This window comes from Narcine bancroftii, chromosome 1 (genome assembly GCF_036971445.1).
Source record: "Narcine bancroftii isolate sNarBan1 chromosome 1, sNarBan1.hap1, whole genome shotgun sequence".
NCBI lineage: Eukaryota > Metazoa > Chordata > Chondrichthyes > Torpediniformes > Narcinidae > Narcine > Narcine bancroftii.
The window spans coordinates 269,637,426-269,657,569 of NC_091469.1; the positions used below are offsets into that span (position 1 = coordinate 269,637,426).

At 39.2% G+C, this 20,144-nt stretch overlaps 2 protein-coding genes across 4 annotated transcripts in view; one reads left to right on the forward strand and one right to left on the reverse strand.

Annotated features, from left to right (window-relative positions):
- The window catches only part of LOC138743346 (cytosolic 5'-nucleotidase 1A), a 54,426-nt gene extending 49,798 nt beyond the window's left edge, over positions 1-4,628 (reverse strand). The window contains exon 1 of the mRNA XM_069898573.1: positions 4,539-4,628. The gene's annotated coding sequence lies outside the window, so the exon portion shown is untranslated. The remainder of the gene's footprint in view (positions 1-4,538) is intronic.
- Positions 4,629-8,667: 4,039 nt separating this feature from the next.
- The window catches only part of syt8 (synaptotagmin VIII), a 67,495-nt gene continuing 56,018 nt past the window's right edge, over positions 8,668-20,144 (forward strand). For 2 of the 3 annotated variants that reach the window (XR_011344826.1, XM_069898582.1), the window contains exon 1: positions 8,668-8,830. The gene's annotated coding sequence lies outside the window, so the exon portion shown is untranslated. Of the gene's footprint in view, positions 8,831-9,051; positions 9,121-20,144 lie in introns of all 3 variants that reach the window. The other variant, XM_069898587.1, reaches the window with a different exon arrangement.

Genomic DNA, 20,144 nt, shown 5'->3' on the forward strand with positions numbered 1-20,144 from the left:
GCGCATTTGAAGAGGAACAATTCCTGCTGGCGTTTTGATCACAACTGGGAAGATACAAACTGAAACATCCGACTACAGTTACACCCAGCTGGATGACATTGAACAGGTTTGGAGAGCACGGTAATTGACTCAAAAACTGAAGACTGGTTGAAAAGAATAATTAAGTACTCCCTCCTTTGCTTATATTACATAAAGGTATGAAGAAATCCTTGAACTAGGGTTTGAAATACAACTCTGAGTGTTCTGGGTAATCCAAAACTAACATTCCCCAAGTACACCAGAAATAAGTAAATGCCCTCAAGAGAGGAGGAGAAAACTGTGGAGGAAATAATTACCAGCATCTCACTCCCAGGTGTTCAGGAATATTAGCAGCCATCCGTCTAATCCTTCAGATCCAAAAGTCTGGAAGTTCCCTTCAAATATCTTTGGATTCTCCTTTATTAACATTCTACTTAATAGCAAATCCTATAGCATGTTTCTTATATTTACCCATTGTTCTCCTGTGTTCAAGGTTAACTTCACTGTCAAGTGCAAAATGTCAGTGTTCATTAAGCTTCAAAGTATTAAGTAGCAACTCTGACATGTGAAAGTAAGCAAATGGAAACCCTTGGCAGGTTTTGTTGCTGGGTCTAATTTGAATTTGGTTGCTGCATTGATAGATCATCATACATACAAAAGAGAAGTTGCTTTGATATTTGTGGTACTTGCACATTTTTTATTTAATCATTAGCAGGAGGTGGATATCTCTGGCAATAATGCTATTTATTAGCCATTTCTAATTGTCCCTGTAACCATATATAACCATATAACCATTTACAGAGCGGAAACAGGCCTTGTTGGCCTTTCGAGTCCCCACCGGTTCACTGATTTTGAAGCGCCCTCTTCAGGCAATGGTCCCGGTAGATCTTCATTCAATAACGATGGGCGAATTCAATGCAGGTGGAATCAGATTAACACATAATTTAAAACAATCAGTATTATCAAAAACAAATGCAAATTGTAAAGAATATTCATAATTTGTCGTCCAGGTATTTTTTTAAAAAACTAATAATAAAAAGGAGAGAAGAAAGGAAAATAATTAAAAAGGCGAGACAAAACAAAAAGAAAAATCTCAGTACCCCTCCCTAACAGCGTGGCCAGATGCTATATATGATTAGCATTAAAATAAAAACAGAGAAAAAAAAAGAACATAGAAAAGACTTAAATTAGACAATTCAGCTATAATTAAATTATAAAATAAGAAAGTGAGTCATAAATGATCCCCATGCCATTTGAAATCTTCAAATTATTAACAATTTTCTTCCATATTCAAACAAGACATGATGCCACAGCATGTGACATTTTACAGTAAACAATATTGTTGGATCTAGAATTACACATGGGACAGAATGGCATGTCCTGGCCTAAGGGACATTACTGAAGCAGATTAAATTTTATTACAACCTTAGTTTCATGGCCTGTTACCAAGTCTAATATGTTTTTTTCCAATTCCACATTTCTTCATTTTACTTTATATTCTCCTTCTGAATCAATGGGATGAGAGTCCAGCTGCTAATCTTGTTATCCCCTTTTCCACAGCACCACGTCCCAGGAATTAACTGGGAATTTACTGGGACAGGGTCCAGTGGAAAAGGAACACTGTCCGAACGCCGACGTCAATACACACTTGGGATTAGCTGCTTCTACCCCTGCTCATATCCCAAGCATTTGCTGATACAACAAGTGGAAAAGTGACAGCCAAAAGTCACCCATTTCCAGTTGAAGGTAGAATGCTCCGATCCCTGGGGTGGAGTGTGCTCAGTGTCCCAGCTAAGGGTGGCCCAATGGAAATGACACAAGGAGCTTCCTATCCCAGGAAATTGCACTGCCAATTAACTGGGATGCCAGTGGTCAAGGGGCTGTTAACTCAACTACTAAGCCACTGCACAGGCAGTAGATAGTGACGATGAGTAAACACAAAACTACTTTCAAACTGGTATCAAAGAAAATACTATTATTTATTTTGTGAATAGTGAAAATCAGCAATCATAACTGACACCTCCTCATCATGTGAAAACAGAAGCCCCACTGTAGTCAGTGAGAAAGCCCACCATGACTGACTGAAAATATAAACAAATATTCTAGCCCAAGATAGCATTAACCACACACAATAGCCCCTTTTAAATTGCAGCACTCATAGGGCCTGGGTCCAGTGACTGGGGGATGGACCCATTAAATCGCCAACCCGACAATTTAAGGGCTATCGTGTACCTGCAATGACACGTCCCAGACACACCGGAAGTACTGCCGAATGTTCAGACGCTGGCTGACCAGTGAGGTATGCACACAAGCGCTGATGTCACTGGAATAAGAAGATCAGCCATTTTCCTGTTCAAATCGCCCATGGTAATGTTTAACTAGGTTTCCTGACTACCTCCGAGGTAGATCAGGGACCAGGATGGATTCCGACGGGGTTGACCAGGTCGGACCCTTTCTAACTGCCGCGTCACTAGGACGCTAACCGGGCCCTGGTTAACCCCACTTTACACAGCAGTTTGAAAGCACAGCAACGATGACACATTGAAAGATTACCATACATGCAAGTGAAGGTGCTTTGATATTTTCCGGTACCTGCACCATTTGGCAAGAGGTGGCAATGGTGCCATTTATCTGACGTTTCTAATCGTCCCCGTACAGTAAACAATATCGTGGATTGCACCACCACAGCCCCTGAAATCTTGGGCACACAAGAAAATGCATCAACTTCCAGATCATACGTTATTCTGACTTAATTGCATTTCATTTATTTCATCGTTATTGGATCCAAGTCCCCACCCAACAACATTATGACAAGGAGCATACATACTCTTGCAGTTCATAACCAGCGATAGATTCGCACTCTTTAGGGCAGGGGTGTCAAACTCAAATTCACGGAGGGCCAAAATTAAAAACTTGGACTAAGTCGAGGGCCGAACTAAATATTTATTGAAAATTTTCAACAACATCTGCATGTTTTCTCTTCTTTCAACATATGTAATGTTAAACTTTTTCTTATTAAAATAAATGTTTAATAATAGTTTTGGATAAACTTTCCAGAAGCATTAACAAATGAGAAATAAAATATTCAATAAATAATATTTCTCTATAGAGGATTTGTCAAATGTTGCTAGTGTGCTGTCGAATAGTAAAATCTGAGGGCTATTGAGAATGTGGGAGAATAACATGATTCCTGAAACAATCAAATGGGTGACTGATTGTGGGCATGAACTCTAGCAGGGTTATTTGCCATGCCCTTTTTCCATTGGTACAGATATCCTTGGATTTACACACTTTTCAAGTTTTATGCCTAATGAGCTTGTATCCAGGTGCAGGACCATTTTTAACCAGGAATATATTTATCACTGTGACATGAAACTATTGGAAGATCGTTTTATCCTGAGATTAAAGTTCATAATCCTTACTCAGGCCTGTGTGCGGGAGGGCGGGGGTTTGCGGGCGATCGGGTTGGACAACGACAGTGCGGGGGCATCGGCTCTCGCTGCAGGGCGGCATCTCGGCGGATCAGCGGCCCCGTCACCGTGAATCGCGGGCCGGCCTGCGGCAGGGAGGGGGAGTGGGCAACGGTTCTGGCGAGGTCAGGCCCGAGGCCTCTGGTTCTGGGCACTGGGAAGCGGCCTTGGCTTCCCCTGACACCAGCCAGGCCCCAAAACCAGAGTCCACGGTGAGACCCTGCAACGTAAACAGAGGAGGTGGGGGCGATTAGCGGGCTGACGCCAATGCATTCTGGGATTTGTTGTATTACTGTGCATGCGCTATACTGGCGCGGCGGCCAGCGGGCCACCTCTAATACTTTTTTGAAATGATCTTGCAGGCCAAATATAATTATATCGCGGGCCAAATTTGGCCCGCGGGCCAGAGTTTGACATGTGTGCTTTAGGGCAAGTAGAAAATGTAATAGTAAATTTTTTTCCAATGGTAATCACAATGTCCATAGCTCAAAAGTGATTGTGGAACCACTTTTTTTTAACCAAATCCCATGAATATTTATAGGTGTGGTTACTGAACTAGGCGTTTGGCTGACTTTAGCTCTTCTAATCACTGGCTGCTGGTCTAAATAATGATTTGGCATTAACTAGGGATTGAGTCACTGAGCTTGACAGTTGCAAGCTATGTTTTACTTCACCCTGATTATAAATGGATCCGTCTCCATCATTCCACGTACGAAAGGACAATGGTGTTTGCAGTCCTGAGCTACAAGTTGTGAGGCTGCCCACGGAGCGAGTCCCTGCACCTATATAGAGGCCCTCAACTCTCCACGTTGTCGCCTCGGCACCTGAGAAACTCGTCCAACCCTCGTGCTTTCATGATGGGACAAAACTTTCAAAGCCAAGGCGACCCTCCAGCAGGCTCCTTCTTTTTTCTTCACACCCCCCCCCCCCACCACCACCACCAAAAAAAGATGGACGCAGTGTGGCTGCAGGGCACCACTGGCCCCGCAACACCCACCCCCACCCAAAGCAGCACACGAACCCGTCACCATGCCGCCCCCGGGCACTCACTCTCACGGCCGATCCGGCCACGCTCGCCGTCAGCGCACGCGCACAAACCAGCCCGCACGCCGGGCGCTCGGGGCGAATTACGCCGGGGACTGCATTTCCCAGCATGCAGCGAGCAGCTCCACCCCCCCACAAGGTGAGTCACCCACTGACAGGAGGCTAAATTGGAACGTTGTCGAGTTGGATTGGTCAGTCTGGGGCTATACAATTATATTTACATTAAAGCCCCTGTAAATCCTGCCCGTGCTATGCACTGATATGTTTTCCTCCACTGTATAGTCCCTATCGGCTACTGTACATACGAGGCTGGGCCGCCCATCCCCTAAGTCTCCCCCTTTTGCCCTGGCCATAAAGGTCCTGTACCTGGATCCGGCCCAGCCAAGAGACCCCGACGAGGAAAAAAATGCTACTGGCCTGCCTGCCTGGTTGAGTCTGGCAGCCAGCACGAAGTTGGAGGTATCACTCTCCAGCTGGAAGGGGATGGATTCATCCACGGCATGCTGTTTGCTACCCATTAACCCCTGCAGTGGCCTGACCAGCGCCGGTAGTTCGGGAAATGCTGATGGTTGGTCGTGTGGACTTAGCACAAGAAATGAAAATAGCAGCTGGCAAGACCAGTCAGGTCAACACCCCTTATTCGCATGCCAAGCAGCTGCAATTTCAAGGCAAAATTGCAGCATAATAAGTCGAACCATGCAAAATCCAGAAATTAATCTGTTTATAAAATCTTTAAATCTTCCAATCCTCAGCATTATCCTGAGCTGAAGAAAAGCACAAAAAGATGGCACAAAATACAATGATTTCACATTCGTGTTTCCTTTAAAAAGAGGAACACATCTGCCACTGTACATCCATGCTGGATGATAAGTCAACTCATTGAGGTTAATTCAATTCTAAAAATACAATTGTCAAGTGCTGTCAAATATTTACAAAGTCTTCTGCCCTCTGTGTGCTCTGTTCCAGATTTGGACGAATCAGAAATGTGCAAATCCTCTTCTGTTTGTGTTGTAAGGTTGCCATCAAGTGGAAAAGTATTGGAACGACACAAGTAGTCGGATGAATTGCAAGGCTGTGGCAGCAAGGGATTTAATGGGGAAGTTTTAAGTACCTAATCGCATGCTAAAATGAACATCATCAGTGATATATGTGAACGAACATATTGACACAAGTAAATCACAAAAATCCGTAGACACCATGGTAGAAGTAAAAACACAAAATGCCGGAGAAGCTCAGCAGGTCAAACAGTGTAGCCAAGGTAAAGATACAAAACTGATATTTCGCACTTGAGCCCTTCATCAAAGTCTGAAGGGCTCAAGCTCCACTTTGATGAAGGGCTCAAGCTCAAATCATCAGTTATGTATCTTTACCTTTGCTACATAAAGGTTGTGTTGTAAGGTTCCACTTTTGTAAGAGATTCTCCAGCATTTTGTGTTATTACTGGATATATTGATACAACACTTTTTTTCACTCATTGGAAAAGATGGGCCAATTATTGGGAAATTCAGGACAAAGCCAGTCAAACAGAAATAGGCTAAAATTGGCTGTCACAGACCGGATAATGTAGAAATTGACTGTAATTGCAGTTGATGTTAATCCTGCAGATGTTCTAGATTTGTGAAATGAAAATACAAATGCTCACATGTAAAATATTCAATCCTTTTACCATGGCCATGGGTATCTGAGGTCTCCAGTAGGATAAATGTAAACTCTGGCATCCAACACTAAACAAGAATGTGAGACACTACAGAAAACATCTGGGAATAGATCTTACAATCTGCAGCCTTCAGTGAAATATTAACTCATCACAGTCACAATACACATGCTGGATAAAACTACACCCCGGTAGGTTCTGAAAGATGGAAGGAAATCAGAGTCCTCGTGAAAAACACTCACAGACATGGGGAGAATGTACAAATTCCTTTCAGACACCGAGGGATTCGAACCCTGGTCCCAATCACTGATGCTGTAAAGCTATTGTGCTAACCGTTATGCCAACCGTGCTGCCAACTGGCCTTTTATTTTTTCTATTAGAACTGACCAGTTGTGATGAAAAGAAATCATTCTGTAATATTAACAGTTTTTCTCTCTCCACAGATGCTACCTGAAATTTATTTCCATCACTTGTTTGTATTTCAGATTCCCAGCAAATGAATCTCACAGTTCTAGCATTGCATTTTCTTTTATTTCCTCTGTTTTATTTAACCTTTTCTGCCCACATCTCTTTTATATAGATCATTTGCAGTTATCAAACCATCAGTGCCCTTTTTTCAACAGGAGCACGACCATTTGCATCACAGTATTTTATTGGTTTCCTGTCTATCATCGACATTCCACCATCCATCTTTTTTATCCAATTAAAAACAAATTCAGTTTCCAATTTATTTCCCAATTCTGATGAAAAGTCAATGAATGGAAATTTAATCCTTGTTTCTCTTTCCACAGATGATGCATTTAGTAAGGGAGAAGGTGACCCAATCAGGTAACCAGAAGACATACATCACCACATCATCAGGGGGGATTACCGGTAACCACCAAAGCATATGGTGATTAATCCCCATCTATTATGTTCCCCCATTGTAGTGTGAATAAAAGCTCTCAAGACTGGAAGGAGAACAAACACTTTTATTAGCTCATATCTAAGGGTAGGGTTCAACAGTAGTCTTCAGAAAGGTTCTGGGTTTAGGCGGGAAACCACGGTTATATGTGGGCAGATGGGGGAGAGCCAGGAGGAGGGGCCAGAACATCACCCTACTGCACCTATATTCGATCGGACCCCTCCATGAAATGGACAATTTAAAATGGCCAGTTAACACACCAACCAATGTGTCTTGGGCTTACGTAAGGAAACTGGAGAACTCGGAGGAAGCCCACAGAGTCAAATGGAGAATGTGCAAAATCCACATTTACAGTATCATCCCAGCACATTGTGATGCAGCATCTCTTCTAGCTGCCCTATTGTGCCGCTGTGCATATTTGACCATGCCCCTGTGAAGCACCTTGGGATGTTTTTCAAAGTTAGAGTGATGTTTAATTGTTTGTTCTTGTCACTTTTCTACAACACAAGGGTTTGTGTAATCATCTACTTCCTTTGTACATGTGATCATTTAGCCTATATAGTCCTTGAATGCATCTTTGGATAACGAGGAGCAGAATTTAGCCCACCCCCATTTTTACCAAATCCCATGAATATTTATAGGTGTGGTTAGTGAAATAGGGGTTTGGCTGACTTTTGCCCTTCTAATCACTGGCTGCTGGTCTAAATAATGATTTGGCATTTAACTAGGGATTGAGTCACTGAGCTTGACAGTTGCAAGGAGGAGGGTGAGACTGAAAGAGGCCAGGGACATGGAGATCTCGCCAAATTTAACAGGAGAGAGGGCATTGGCATGATACACTACCTGCTGCCACAACATGGCAGCAGTCGTGTACCAAAAGCCCTCACTCATCTCATGCTTAATTTGTGGAGGGTGGCTTTAATATTAAGGATTGAGTAAAGGGAATCTGGATGGACTCAGTGGATCAGGCAGTATCCACAGAGAGAAATGGACACTCTCCCCTCTCAACCCGAAATATTGACCAACCATTTCTCTCCATGGATGCTGCTTGCCCCATTGAGTCCCTCCAGCTTTTCTTTGCTCAAAATTCAGTTTCTTCTGTCTTTAATATTAATACTTTTTTTTAGTTTCCAAGAGTTGTCCACATTATAAAATACATTTATGCAGTGAATTACTGAAAACACATTAATTACTTTTGAACAAAAAGGAGAGTTCATTTTCTTCATTTAGCTTATTATTATTTAGATTGGGGTGATTGTCAGTGAGAAATTCCACATTGTGAGACACCTAGTGGCAATTTAAAGTTATTCCAGACTCTGAACATACCAGCAGAGAATTATGAGAACTAAATTTATTTAAATACATTTGAGTCTGGCCAAATTGCAGCAATTCCTCTTCTAAGTAAATAAGCCATGGAGTATTCTCTATGCCCAACTGTGTAGGGGCCGGAACAGGAATTGAAAAGGCCAATGTACAGTACATCATGACTGGGTGTTCACCCTGTGATTCAGGTGCATTTTTGTTATTATAGGTGTGGCCAGCTTGAGCACAGGATTTCTCCATATCATAAGAGGAAAAGCTGGTCTGGCTTCTTTCACAACCTGTGAGTTTTCATACAAGGACAAGTGAACTAAAGCACCAGAAACAATGAAGGAACAAGCCACAGCAAGGTAGAGGCCCAAGGATCCTATTTGGATTATACCACTAAGTTCCTAACCTTCACCCAGGGTTAAAAAAAAGGTGAGTTGCTTCAAATTTTGTTTATTCAAACTTTGTTTATTCAAACTTTGTTTATTCTTCCATTTAAGCACCAGGCAACAAGCTTCATAAATGTTTTCAGTGCCAGTTAAGCATAATGGCTCATGGTAACCTTGCAGCTCACTTTGTTTGGTATGTTCTCTTTCTGTTTTTAACCTTGATTTTTTTTTAACTTTATGTTTCATTGTGCTCTTGTTGTGCAGGCAAAGGCTGGCCTTCAAGACCATTCCTGATTAGAAAGCTTTAATAATATTGGTGTACTATTTGATCATGTGAGTCTCTGCTCGGCAGCCCCATCACAATATATTTTCTCGCAAAGTTCTAGATAATGATTGGCAGTGGAAATCCTGCCTATGTTTCTTCTTCCTAACACAGCAGCACTGAATCAAATTCTAGTACTAGCCTGGTCTAAATTTTTCAGTCTCCTTTTGCTGATCCAGATAGTCCAGTAGAACTGATGAAATTTGGAAGATGAGTGGTGTTAGCCAGGAGAGTGTGCATTGACAGATAATGAAGCTGGATGTGAATTTTATTAATGCCGGTGTTTATGCAGAAACATCAGGTGAAGGGGGAGAAGAGGATAGAAACTCACTATACCTCTCATAGAGTAAAACACGAAAGTTTGCAGATACTGTGATTGTAGTAAAACCTAAAGATGCTGGAGGAACTCGGCGGGTCTTGCAGGGTCCAGAGGAGGTAAAAATGTGTAATGGATGATCTAGACCTAAGCCTTCCTGCAGCATTTTTGTGTTTTTACACCTGTCATAGAAGCAAAGCTTGTTTTTTTTTGCATATTTATATCTTGTGATTTAAAAATGAGCATCATTAAGAATTCAGTTTCTGAGGGTTTTGACAGAATGGATATGGAGATTATGCTTCCTTATGTAGAGAATCTGGAATCTAGCATCATTGTTCAAAAATAAATGATTACACATTTAAGACAAAGATGATTTTGGTTTTTTTCTCAAAACATTGAGTGTTTCAAACTTTGAAAGGGCAGAGGAAACAGACTTTCAATAAGTAGATCATTTTTTGATTTAAGAAGTTTGTTGGAGATTAACTGGAATGTGCAGATGACGATGCAGTCAGATAAATCCCTATTTTATCAAATGGTGGAACAGGCTTAAGGAGCTATGTGGTCTATTCCTTTAACTCAAGGTAATACATCCTTAACCTTTTTTATAACTGTTTTAAAACTTGTAGCATTGCGGTCACTATCTCCAAAATACTCTTCATTAACTCTATGGCCGCTTGCCTAGAGATGTTCACCGCTTTCTTTCAGGACTTCTCTAATACCCATTGATGTACTTTCTCAGAAAGCTCTACTGGAGGCACTTCAAAAATTTCATCCCACATAAACCTTTCACAGTAAAGCTTTCCCAGTTAATTGTGAAGAAGTTTGTCCCCTACTTCTATTACCCCACCAATTTATACTTTGTGGATTGCGAACATACCTGCTTCTCTATCTTCCTCTGAATATTAGAAAGTGAGACTATACCACCAGAAAAGTAATTGTTCCTTTCTGCTTTTAAGCTCCATATTTTTGGCCTCAATTGAAACCTTTACAAAGATCCTCCCTCATTATTGTATTAATGGATACCTTAATTAATATTGCACTGTCACCTCTTTCATACCATCCCCTTGATATGCCTGGATTGTATACTTGAAATGTTGAATTGTCAGCCCAATCCTTCTTTCTTTGTGATGGCAACAATATCATATTCCACATGTTTACCGGCCTTGGTAGTTACCTTGCAGTAAAATAGATGCAATTTAAATTTGCACTTCTCCCATGTGCTTGATCATACCTAAGTATGCTCTGCCTAATAGATTAACTTAGTTTTCCTTCTACAGTGCACTTGACCCTTTAACTCTATATCTTCTTCATGTCCCAATGCTTTGCAAACCTAATTTAAACCCTCTTTAAAAACATTAGCAAACTCCCCCAGAAGGATGTGGGACCAATTCTGGTTTGGGTGTACTCGGTCCACCTTGTTGAGGTTTTACTTTCCCCTGAAAGTGTCCCAGTGTTGCAGCAGAAAATTGGATAATGATATTCATTGGTTACCAGGAGGACAAAAGAATCAGTAGATGCAGGAATCTGAAACAAAAAGCTGGAAGAACTCAGCAGGTAAAGCAGCATCTGTGGAACCAAATTGTGGAAATTTTGGGCCAAGATTGTGCATCAGGACTGAGAAGGAGAATGAAAGATTGCTCATATATTTGTGCACAAACCCTTTGCCTCCAGAGATGGTGGCTGACCCACTGAGTTTTTCCAGTGGTCTGTTTTTTTTAATTACTATGAGCTTTGGTTTTGCAAACTGGAGAGAAGTTTCCTGCAATATTTCAAAAATTAGCCTTTCAATTTTACTTTGTGTGTCGGGATAAGCCTTTTTTTTGTCTGAAGAATCTTTTGTTTGGAATGTCTGGATTTTCAATGGACCAGGCAGGTGAAACTGAATACTTAATGATGCTCATTTTAAAAGATTTTAACTGTGGCAAAGTTATATAATACTGAGACAAAAGTGCTTAATTGAGACACATTGTTGTGTATGTACTGCAAATCCAGTTTTTAAATAATTAACTGGAAATATATAAATGAATATGCTTCCATTTCCTCCAAGCCTGATGTAGATGTAGGATACCTTTCCTCTTTCAAAAACTCCAACAGACAACATTGCTCTACTCTTTTTGCCACTTGTCCCATTCTTCAATCTTTACCTGTTAGAATGAGTTTCCAAACCTGTTGTACTTCCTCTCCACCTCATTAAGAGTTATATTCTGGTTATATTATATAACTGGATAGGGAGGCTTTAAATCAGGTGTCCCCAAACCTTTGAAACCATTGACCCATTCATGGAATATATGATCCCTCATCGACCCCCGAGCATGGAATCCTGGTGCTGGATGGGTGGGGGAAGGGGGGTTGGTGGCAGCACTGGATGGGGTGGGATGATGACAGCACTGGATGGGGGAATGCTACCAAAGGTACAAAGAACACGTACATCTTTCCTCTATGCTCAATCCATCCTCCCATTCACTCTCAACATATTCAAAGGCCAAAGCCCAATACAGCATGGTGGCCACCAGGCCCACTCTCATGAGAGGCTGGCTATCATTGCCATAGGCGCTATTTCCTGTTGATCTGCCCCTGCTTTCTGCCTCAAACGTTCAATAGACCCCCCCCCCTCCCCCAGCATTATCGACCTCTAGCATTTATCGACCCCCCCCCCTTGGATAGTCCCATCAACCCCCACGAGTCAATATCGATCACTTTGGAGACTCCTGCTTTAATTAAGACTATCCACTCAAGAAACTGATGTGACTGGGATGAAAATCCAATGAAAATGAACAATTTTAAAAATGTGGTCCTCTTGTGAATCAAATAAGAACTTTAAGCAGCAGAAATTAGGGCAAATTTCATTGTGATCTTACCATTTCAGACATAATTCACATAACCTATATTTTGGAGCATTTTCTGTGTATTTATTTCATATTATCAACATTTGTATTTTTTTAAACTTTGAAACTGAGGAAAAAAATTGCAATAATTCAAAGTGTAATAGTAATGACTGCATTACTCAGGAAGTCCTGGTTCCTAGGCCTCACTGTGATTTTTTTTCATGAATGTTGCAAGACAGTCAACTCAGCCCTTCTGTCTACAGCATGATCTGCACAGATGATTAGAAAGCATTCTGTTAACAATTTAAAAACTTGCCTGATTTACTTTAAGCTCTTGTAGTTCTGATATACCTCCAAGTTGAGTTGCAATGCTCAGACATTCTTTTGCAACATGACTGCAAAATAAATAATATACAAATATTAGCATGAGAATATAATCCTAGTTTCATCAAAATATACAACTGTTCATAGTTTAACTTTGATTTAATAAATCAAGACAATATTATTTTCCATTAACCAATAAATTTCAGCAGAAAGATAGCAGTTGGGCAGCTGGTGGAGCTGCTGCCTCGATAAACCAGATTCATTTCTGACCTTGGGTGCTGAGTGCACAGTGTTTGGATGTTCTCCTCTGACTTCGTGGGTTTGCTCCAGGTATTGCAGAATTGGGAGAATAATTGGTTGCTCTATCTTGACTCCTGTGAGACTTAGGCGAATAGGGGAGGGAAGACTTGATGGGAGCGTGGGGAGCATAAAATGGATCAGCTCGGAAACGGTGTAAAATAAGTGTTGGATGATCAGCGTGGACTCACAGGCCAAAGAGACTGTGGCATCTTTCTTTGGCTCTATGATATCAGAGAACGAAGGAACCACATATGAACACTGGAATACATAAACCTTGCAGAGGAAGAGAGACCGAGACAGAAAGATTCACACAGACAGAGAGACAGATAATCACTAATATGTAAAGGAACAGAGAAAGCCATGGATATGGTGAATAAAGGAGAGCAGGAAACAGTTCCTATAAACAGATCTCTCTCTCTCTCTCTCTCTCTCTCTCTCTCTCTCTCTCTCAAGAATTTTTTTTTCTATGGATGCAAACAAGGAAAGAAAGATCTCTCCATATGCATTGGGAGACAGATACAGAGCACAGATGCACAAGAATGGAATAAAAAGTTTTGATTAATGATATTTGAATGAGCTAAATGAAAACATTCATTCTAACATTTTTTTCCCAAGCAGTTCAACATTTTATTCCAACAAAATCGGATATTCCCACATCTGCAAAAAATACGAGAGAATAGGTAGCAAAAAATAAACTGCTGGGAAAACTCAATGGGCTGAGCAGTATCTGTAGAGGCAAAAGGAACGCGGTGAAGTAGACAATAGGCGCCACTGAATTATTCCATCTAAAAGTGCTGTTAAGGCTTTTCCATCCATTGCTTGCTGTTATTGCTGTTTACCTCCCCACCATTAACATGATCTACTCGGATTGTTATCTGAAGAAGGCCTGCAAAATCATTGAGGACCCCCTCCACTCTGCACACATCTTTTGTGTCAGGGAAGAGATACAGAAGTATCAGAGCCAGCACCGCCAGGCTGAGGAATAGCTTCTTTCCACAGGCAGTGTGAATGCTGAATGACCAAAGGAACTACTCACACTAAACATCGAAAGCTCTAATTTATACAAAACAATATTTATTTATATAAATATAATACATCCTTAATATGTATTATTTGTCAGTATCTGTATTTTGTCTGGTTTTGTCTGTATGTTTTTGCATTGAGGACCGGAGAATGAAGTTTCGTTGGGTTGTATTTGTACAATCAGATGACAATAAAAAACATTTAATTCACAGAAAGGAAATTACTTTGGATAAGTGTGATTCTGAATAGTGTATGAAAAGCATCAATCCATTATTTTGATACATTTTCAAATTATCTCTGGATTTCATACTTATTCAACTCCTTTCACCAAATTATATAAAATAAATGGACGTTGGAGGTATTGGGTAGCATAGAGGGCTTTTGTAGGTTACAAGTGGGTGGAAAGAAGACAGATCAAGTTCAGTATGGAGAAGGAATAGAGATGGGATCATTTGGAAAATTCAAATTACTGACTGAGAGAATAATGCTTAATAGACAGATGAGGAGGGACTGTTTCTCTCAGAATATAGTGAATCTGTGGACGGTGCCCAGATGGCATATAAGGTTTTCTTTCATAGTTTCAGAGCCCTTTCCATTCCCAACACTACACACCCTCCCTTCTCCCCTATTATGAGGAGCAGACTGGGTTTTAGTATTGAAGGCTATCTTCAAATTATCCCAGAAACTGGGCTCTCTACCAGTGAGGTGGTTGAATGGGGGAGCCCGCTCAGAAATCAAAGAAATAAATAACAGCATAAACTCTGTGCTTCATGCAGAAAAAGCAATGTGTTTAGACTAATTTAATTGCAACCCCCACAGTCTTTCAGGTACAGCACGGTTAAGACAACGCTATTACAGTGCCATTGTCCCGGAGTCAAATCCGCCACTGTCTGTACATCCTCCCTGTGTCTGCGTGGGTTTCTTCTGGCTGCTCAGGTTTCCTCCCATCCTCCAAAGCACATGGTGTCATTGGGCAGCATGTGTTCCAATGGCCGGAATCGTCTTCTACTCTGTTGTAAATTTTAAAAATGGACAGGAGTCACAAAAGGCAGGAGATACTGGAGTCCAGATGCAGAATCTGGACTCCAGATGTTGACAATTTCCTCCAGCTCTCCCCCAACCCGATGCTGTTCAACCTGCTGAATTCCACCACCAGTTTGTTTTTCACTATGCAAATCTGTCCCAGCTCACTCTCGGCAAGGAACTCTTTAAACAGAATACAGTGGTCTAAAAACCTGCCACAGTGTGCGCTCAGTGCAAGCAACTCGGAATAAAATTCCATCTCATAATGTCAATATTAATTCTCCTCAGCCCGAATGAGAATATTAATTAGATGCAGATTTAAGCAGATGCGACAGTTTTCCAAAAAAAAATGTGTGATGAACTCGGCAGTAGTAGCATCAATGGAGGCAAAACAACTCCAGCGGAGTGCTTCAACTTCACCCAAAAGGAGTGCCTTCCTGCTATCCCAGTGGAATCCCTTGTATGTTAATTGCTCTATCGCTTATTGAGAATCTGTCAGGACTAGATTAGGAGCAACATTTTATTTTGAGCTCATACCCATCAGAAACTTAATTAAAACATTTCATTTTCTAGAAATAAATATGAGAAGAAAATATTTAATTCACAGAAAGGAAATGACTTTGGATAAGTGTGATTCTGAATAGTGTATGAAAAGCATCAATCCATTATTTTGATATATTTTCAAATTATCTCTGGATTTCTCTGGATTTCATACTCCTTCCACCAAATTATATAAAGTAAACGGACATTGGAGGTATTGTGGATAGCATAGAGGGTTGTTGTAGGTTACAAGTGGGTGGAGAGAAGACAGATGGAGTTCAATATGGAGAAGGAATAGAGATGGGATCATTTGGAAAATTCAAATTACTGACTGAGAATAATGCTTAATAAACAAATGAGGAGGGACTGCTTCTCTCAGAATATAGTGAATCTGTGGAGTTCTCTGTCCAATTAAGTAGTAGAGGCTGCCTTGTTAAATATATTTAAGGCAAACAGTATACTGTATAGATTGTGAACAGTAGAGGAATGAAGGATAAGGTAAGTGGAGCTGAGTCCAGAGCCAAATCAGCTATGATCTTATTGAATGGTAGAGCATGCTTGATGGGCCAGAAGGTCTCCTGCTCCTATTTCTGAAGTTCTAGTGTTATTGTATTTTAATGTTTGTATGTAAGACTGGAGACCTGAGTAGTTTATTTTTCCAGTGGGTCTTAATGCTTTCTGATAATAATGAAACTGAAGCATCTAATGAATCAATGTTCAAATTTACATTAACTTTGGTGGGGGGGGCGGAATTTACTTTAAATTCAAGGGTACTTGTATTGTTACAATATTAAATAATAATAGCTATTCCAGATCTTTTCCTCTCACTTTTCCTTAATCCTCCTAGTACTGTATTTCAATACAAGGGACAGAGATGGTGAGAGAGGAGGTTCTGGAGTCAGTATGCTTAAAGGATGACTTCTGATTGTAGTCATGGAAGTTGCTTAGTGTATCATGATCAGAAGGCTCCATGTGCTTTGAATTCTATGAAGATAACCTACTGAGGGCTGTAGGAGGTCTCTTCAGATGGCAAAGGGCAGTTACATATACAAAGAAGGAAATACTACATTATTCAGCATGGAAAAATGGTGGTAATTTTGGGATTACTATTCTATATTAATTGAATCTGAATTCACAACAAATTTTGCATCTGATAATGGCCACCATTACCTCACTCTATTTAATTCCTAAACAAGACTACTGGAAACTTGGGTGGGAAAATGAACAGATAAAGAATTTGGTGCAGTCTAATTAAGTACTCAATTGACCACATTCTAACTTCTATCTCTCATGTTCCCATTTTCTTTATATTTTTGCCTGATTAATTGTTACTACTTCACTCCATCTTTTTTAAAATTAAATAATTTCCGAATCTGCAGACTGGAATGATAATCCCAACTGATATATCAACATATTTTTCTTAGTTTTGTAAAATACTACACAGTGGAATCTAACACAAACATATTTACAATCTGTACCCAATCTTCACTAAATGGAAAATATATCTTATCATTTTCAGTATTTCTACTTTGAATATTCCAAAGTGTGAAGATGCTGCTTTTATTATCACATTGATCACAAGATGTAGGACTTGAAGGAGGTCAATTCACTCATCGAGCTGCTTTATAATGAGTCTGCCATTCTAACCATGAGGTGATCTATCCACTCACTCAACCCAATTCCCCGGTTTTCTCCACGTAACCCTTGATTCCATGACTAATCAAATACATGTCAACCTCTGCCCAAAGTTATACACAGTACTCCAAGTGAGGTCTCACTACTGCTTTACAACCTTACAATCCTGCTGTTTTATATGCTATTCCTCTAGAAATGCAAGCCATCATTGTATTCACCTTCTTCACTTCCAACGGAGGTCATCCTTTAAGATATCCTGCAGGAGGACTCCCAAGTCCCCCTTGACACATCAGAATTTTGAATTTTCTCATAGTCTAAGAAATAGTCTGCCCATCTATTTTTAACCAAAGTGCACCACTGTACCCTTTGCAACATTGTTAATGATGAGGTACATGATGAAATACAATACACTCCAACAGCTTCCCAACCACCAGCGTCAGGCTAATTTACTTTCTGCTGTGATTAACGTGATTATGTACTAGAGCATGTCGAGGCCAAGAAGGAAAGAAAGAATGTTGTATCTTCTTTACAACATTCAGATAGTTAAGTCCCGAGACTGGACAAGATATTACCCCAGGTTACACCAGGAGGTGAAGGAAGAGATTGCTGGGGTGGCGCCAATGATCTTTGCATCCTTCCTGGACACAGGAGAGTTACCAAAGGATAGGAGAATGGCAAATGTAGTCACCTTGTCTCTTTTTTTAAAAACTTTATGTATTTGTTCAAAAAACAAATAATATATGGCATATACAACAATTAACCATAAACATGAACATTATTTTTTATATATAGGAAAAAAAGAAAAAGAAAAGAAAAGAACCACCACCACCCCCCCCCCCCCCCCCCGCTTCAGCCAACTCTCCTAAGGAGAGCCATAAAGAAAGAAAAAGAAAAAATATTAAAGAAAAATTAAATATACAAATTAAGATCTAATTAATGTAAATATTCTGAATAAAACAACCACTTATTAATAAAAAAACTTATAATTATCACATGAAACATACATATTTTTTTAAACAATATTTCATCTCATTATGCCATCTATTAATATCAATCATATTTGTATCTTTCCACATACTAGCAATACATTTTTTTTGCTACGGATAAAGCTAAATATACAAAAGCAAGCTGAAACTTATCTAATCCCAAGCCTTTCAGAGGTTGCAAACTACCCAATAAAAATACTGTTGGATCTAAAACTATTTTAATCTTGTACAGATATTCTAAAAATGAATGAATTTTCTTCCAAAAAGATTGTATATGTATACATGATCAAACGGCATGAAAAAAAGTTCCAACCGTATCACCACATCTGAAACACAAATCTGATTCATGAAAACCATACTTTTTAAATTTTTCAGGTGTTGTATAATTGATGTAAAAAATTGTAGTTAATCATTGCATAACGTGCATTTTTCAATCTAGTTACACTATCATAACAGATATCTAACCAATCATCTTCGGAAAAAATAAAACCAGTATCCGCTTCCCATTTACTTTTAGATCTCTCCCAACCCTTTTTATCCATACCATCCTGTAATATTTGATACATAGATGAAATATAACCCTTCTCTGGTACCTTCATAAGAAAAGTCTCAAATTTAGTCATTTCAGGTAAAATCATATCTCTACCAAACATACATCTTACCAAAGATCGAATTTGATAATAAAGAAACAAAGAGTTCTTATCAATACCAAAAACTTCCCTCATCTGATTAAAAGATAAAAATTTACCCTCTTTAAAACAATCTCCCAAATTTTTCACACCTTTATATCTCCAAAGCAATAAACTTCGATTATGTATTGAAAAAGAAATAAATTGATTATTATACAACGGAGTCAAAGCCGATAATTTACCCCTAGAGCCTGTCATTTTATTTTTCTTTATCCATAACTTCATTAAATGTTTTAGTATAGGCACATTATATTGTTGTATCAAATTTATATTCCATCTAAACAAAAAATGATGTATTTCAAATTCAGAGATATTTGCCATCTCAATTTTGGTCCAACTTGGAGGCCATACCAAATCCATCAATGAACTAATAAATTTTAAGTTGGGGTGCTTCATAATAATTTTGAAAATGTGGTAAACATAATCCCCCTAACTCATATTTCCAGGTTAATTTATTCAAAGCTACTCTCAAAAATTTACCTCTCCATAAAAACTCCCTAACCATTTTATTCAAGTCTCAAAAAAAAAATATTATCAAGTAAATACGGAATAGATTGAAACAAATATTGTATATGCAGAAAGATATTCATCTTAATTGTATTTATCCTACCCATTAAATTAATAGGTAAATCTTTCCATTTGATCAAATCAGTTTTAATTTTTTTCATTAACAGAACATAATTTAATTTATATAAAGATTTAAAATTAACATTCAAAATTATACCCAAATATTTAATTCGATCAGTCAATTTCAAATTAATAATATTCTTATAAACTGAATAATCTCCTTCACTTACCGGTAATATTTCACTTTTTTACCAATTAACTTTATATCCAGAAAGACATCCATATTGTATTAAACACTCCTTCAAGTGCAAAAGTGACTGAGCTGGGTTTGTTAATATACACCAATACATCATCAGCAAATAAATTAATTTTATACTCCTCGTCTAAAACTTTCATACCTTGTATCTTTGTATTTTGTCTTATCAGCTGTGCTAAAGGTTCAATCATGAACGCAAACAAAGCTGGTGATAAAGGACATCCTTGACGAGTTGATCGAGTTAACTTAAAGGATTCCGAAATCAAACCATTCATCAATACTCTAGCTACCGGTTTACTATATAGAGCCCTAATCCAACCAATAAAAGAAGGACCAAACTTAAATTTCTCCAAAACTTTAAACAAAAAATTCCATTCAACTCTATCAAATGCTTTTTCTGCATCTAGAGATATCACCATCGGGTGATCTGAAGATTGACAAAATCTATTAATCAAACTAATCACGTGCAAAATGTTATCTGAAGCATATCTATTCTTTATAAAACCTGTTTGATCCATATGAATCAGCTTAGGTAAAATTTTAGCCAATCT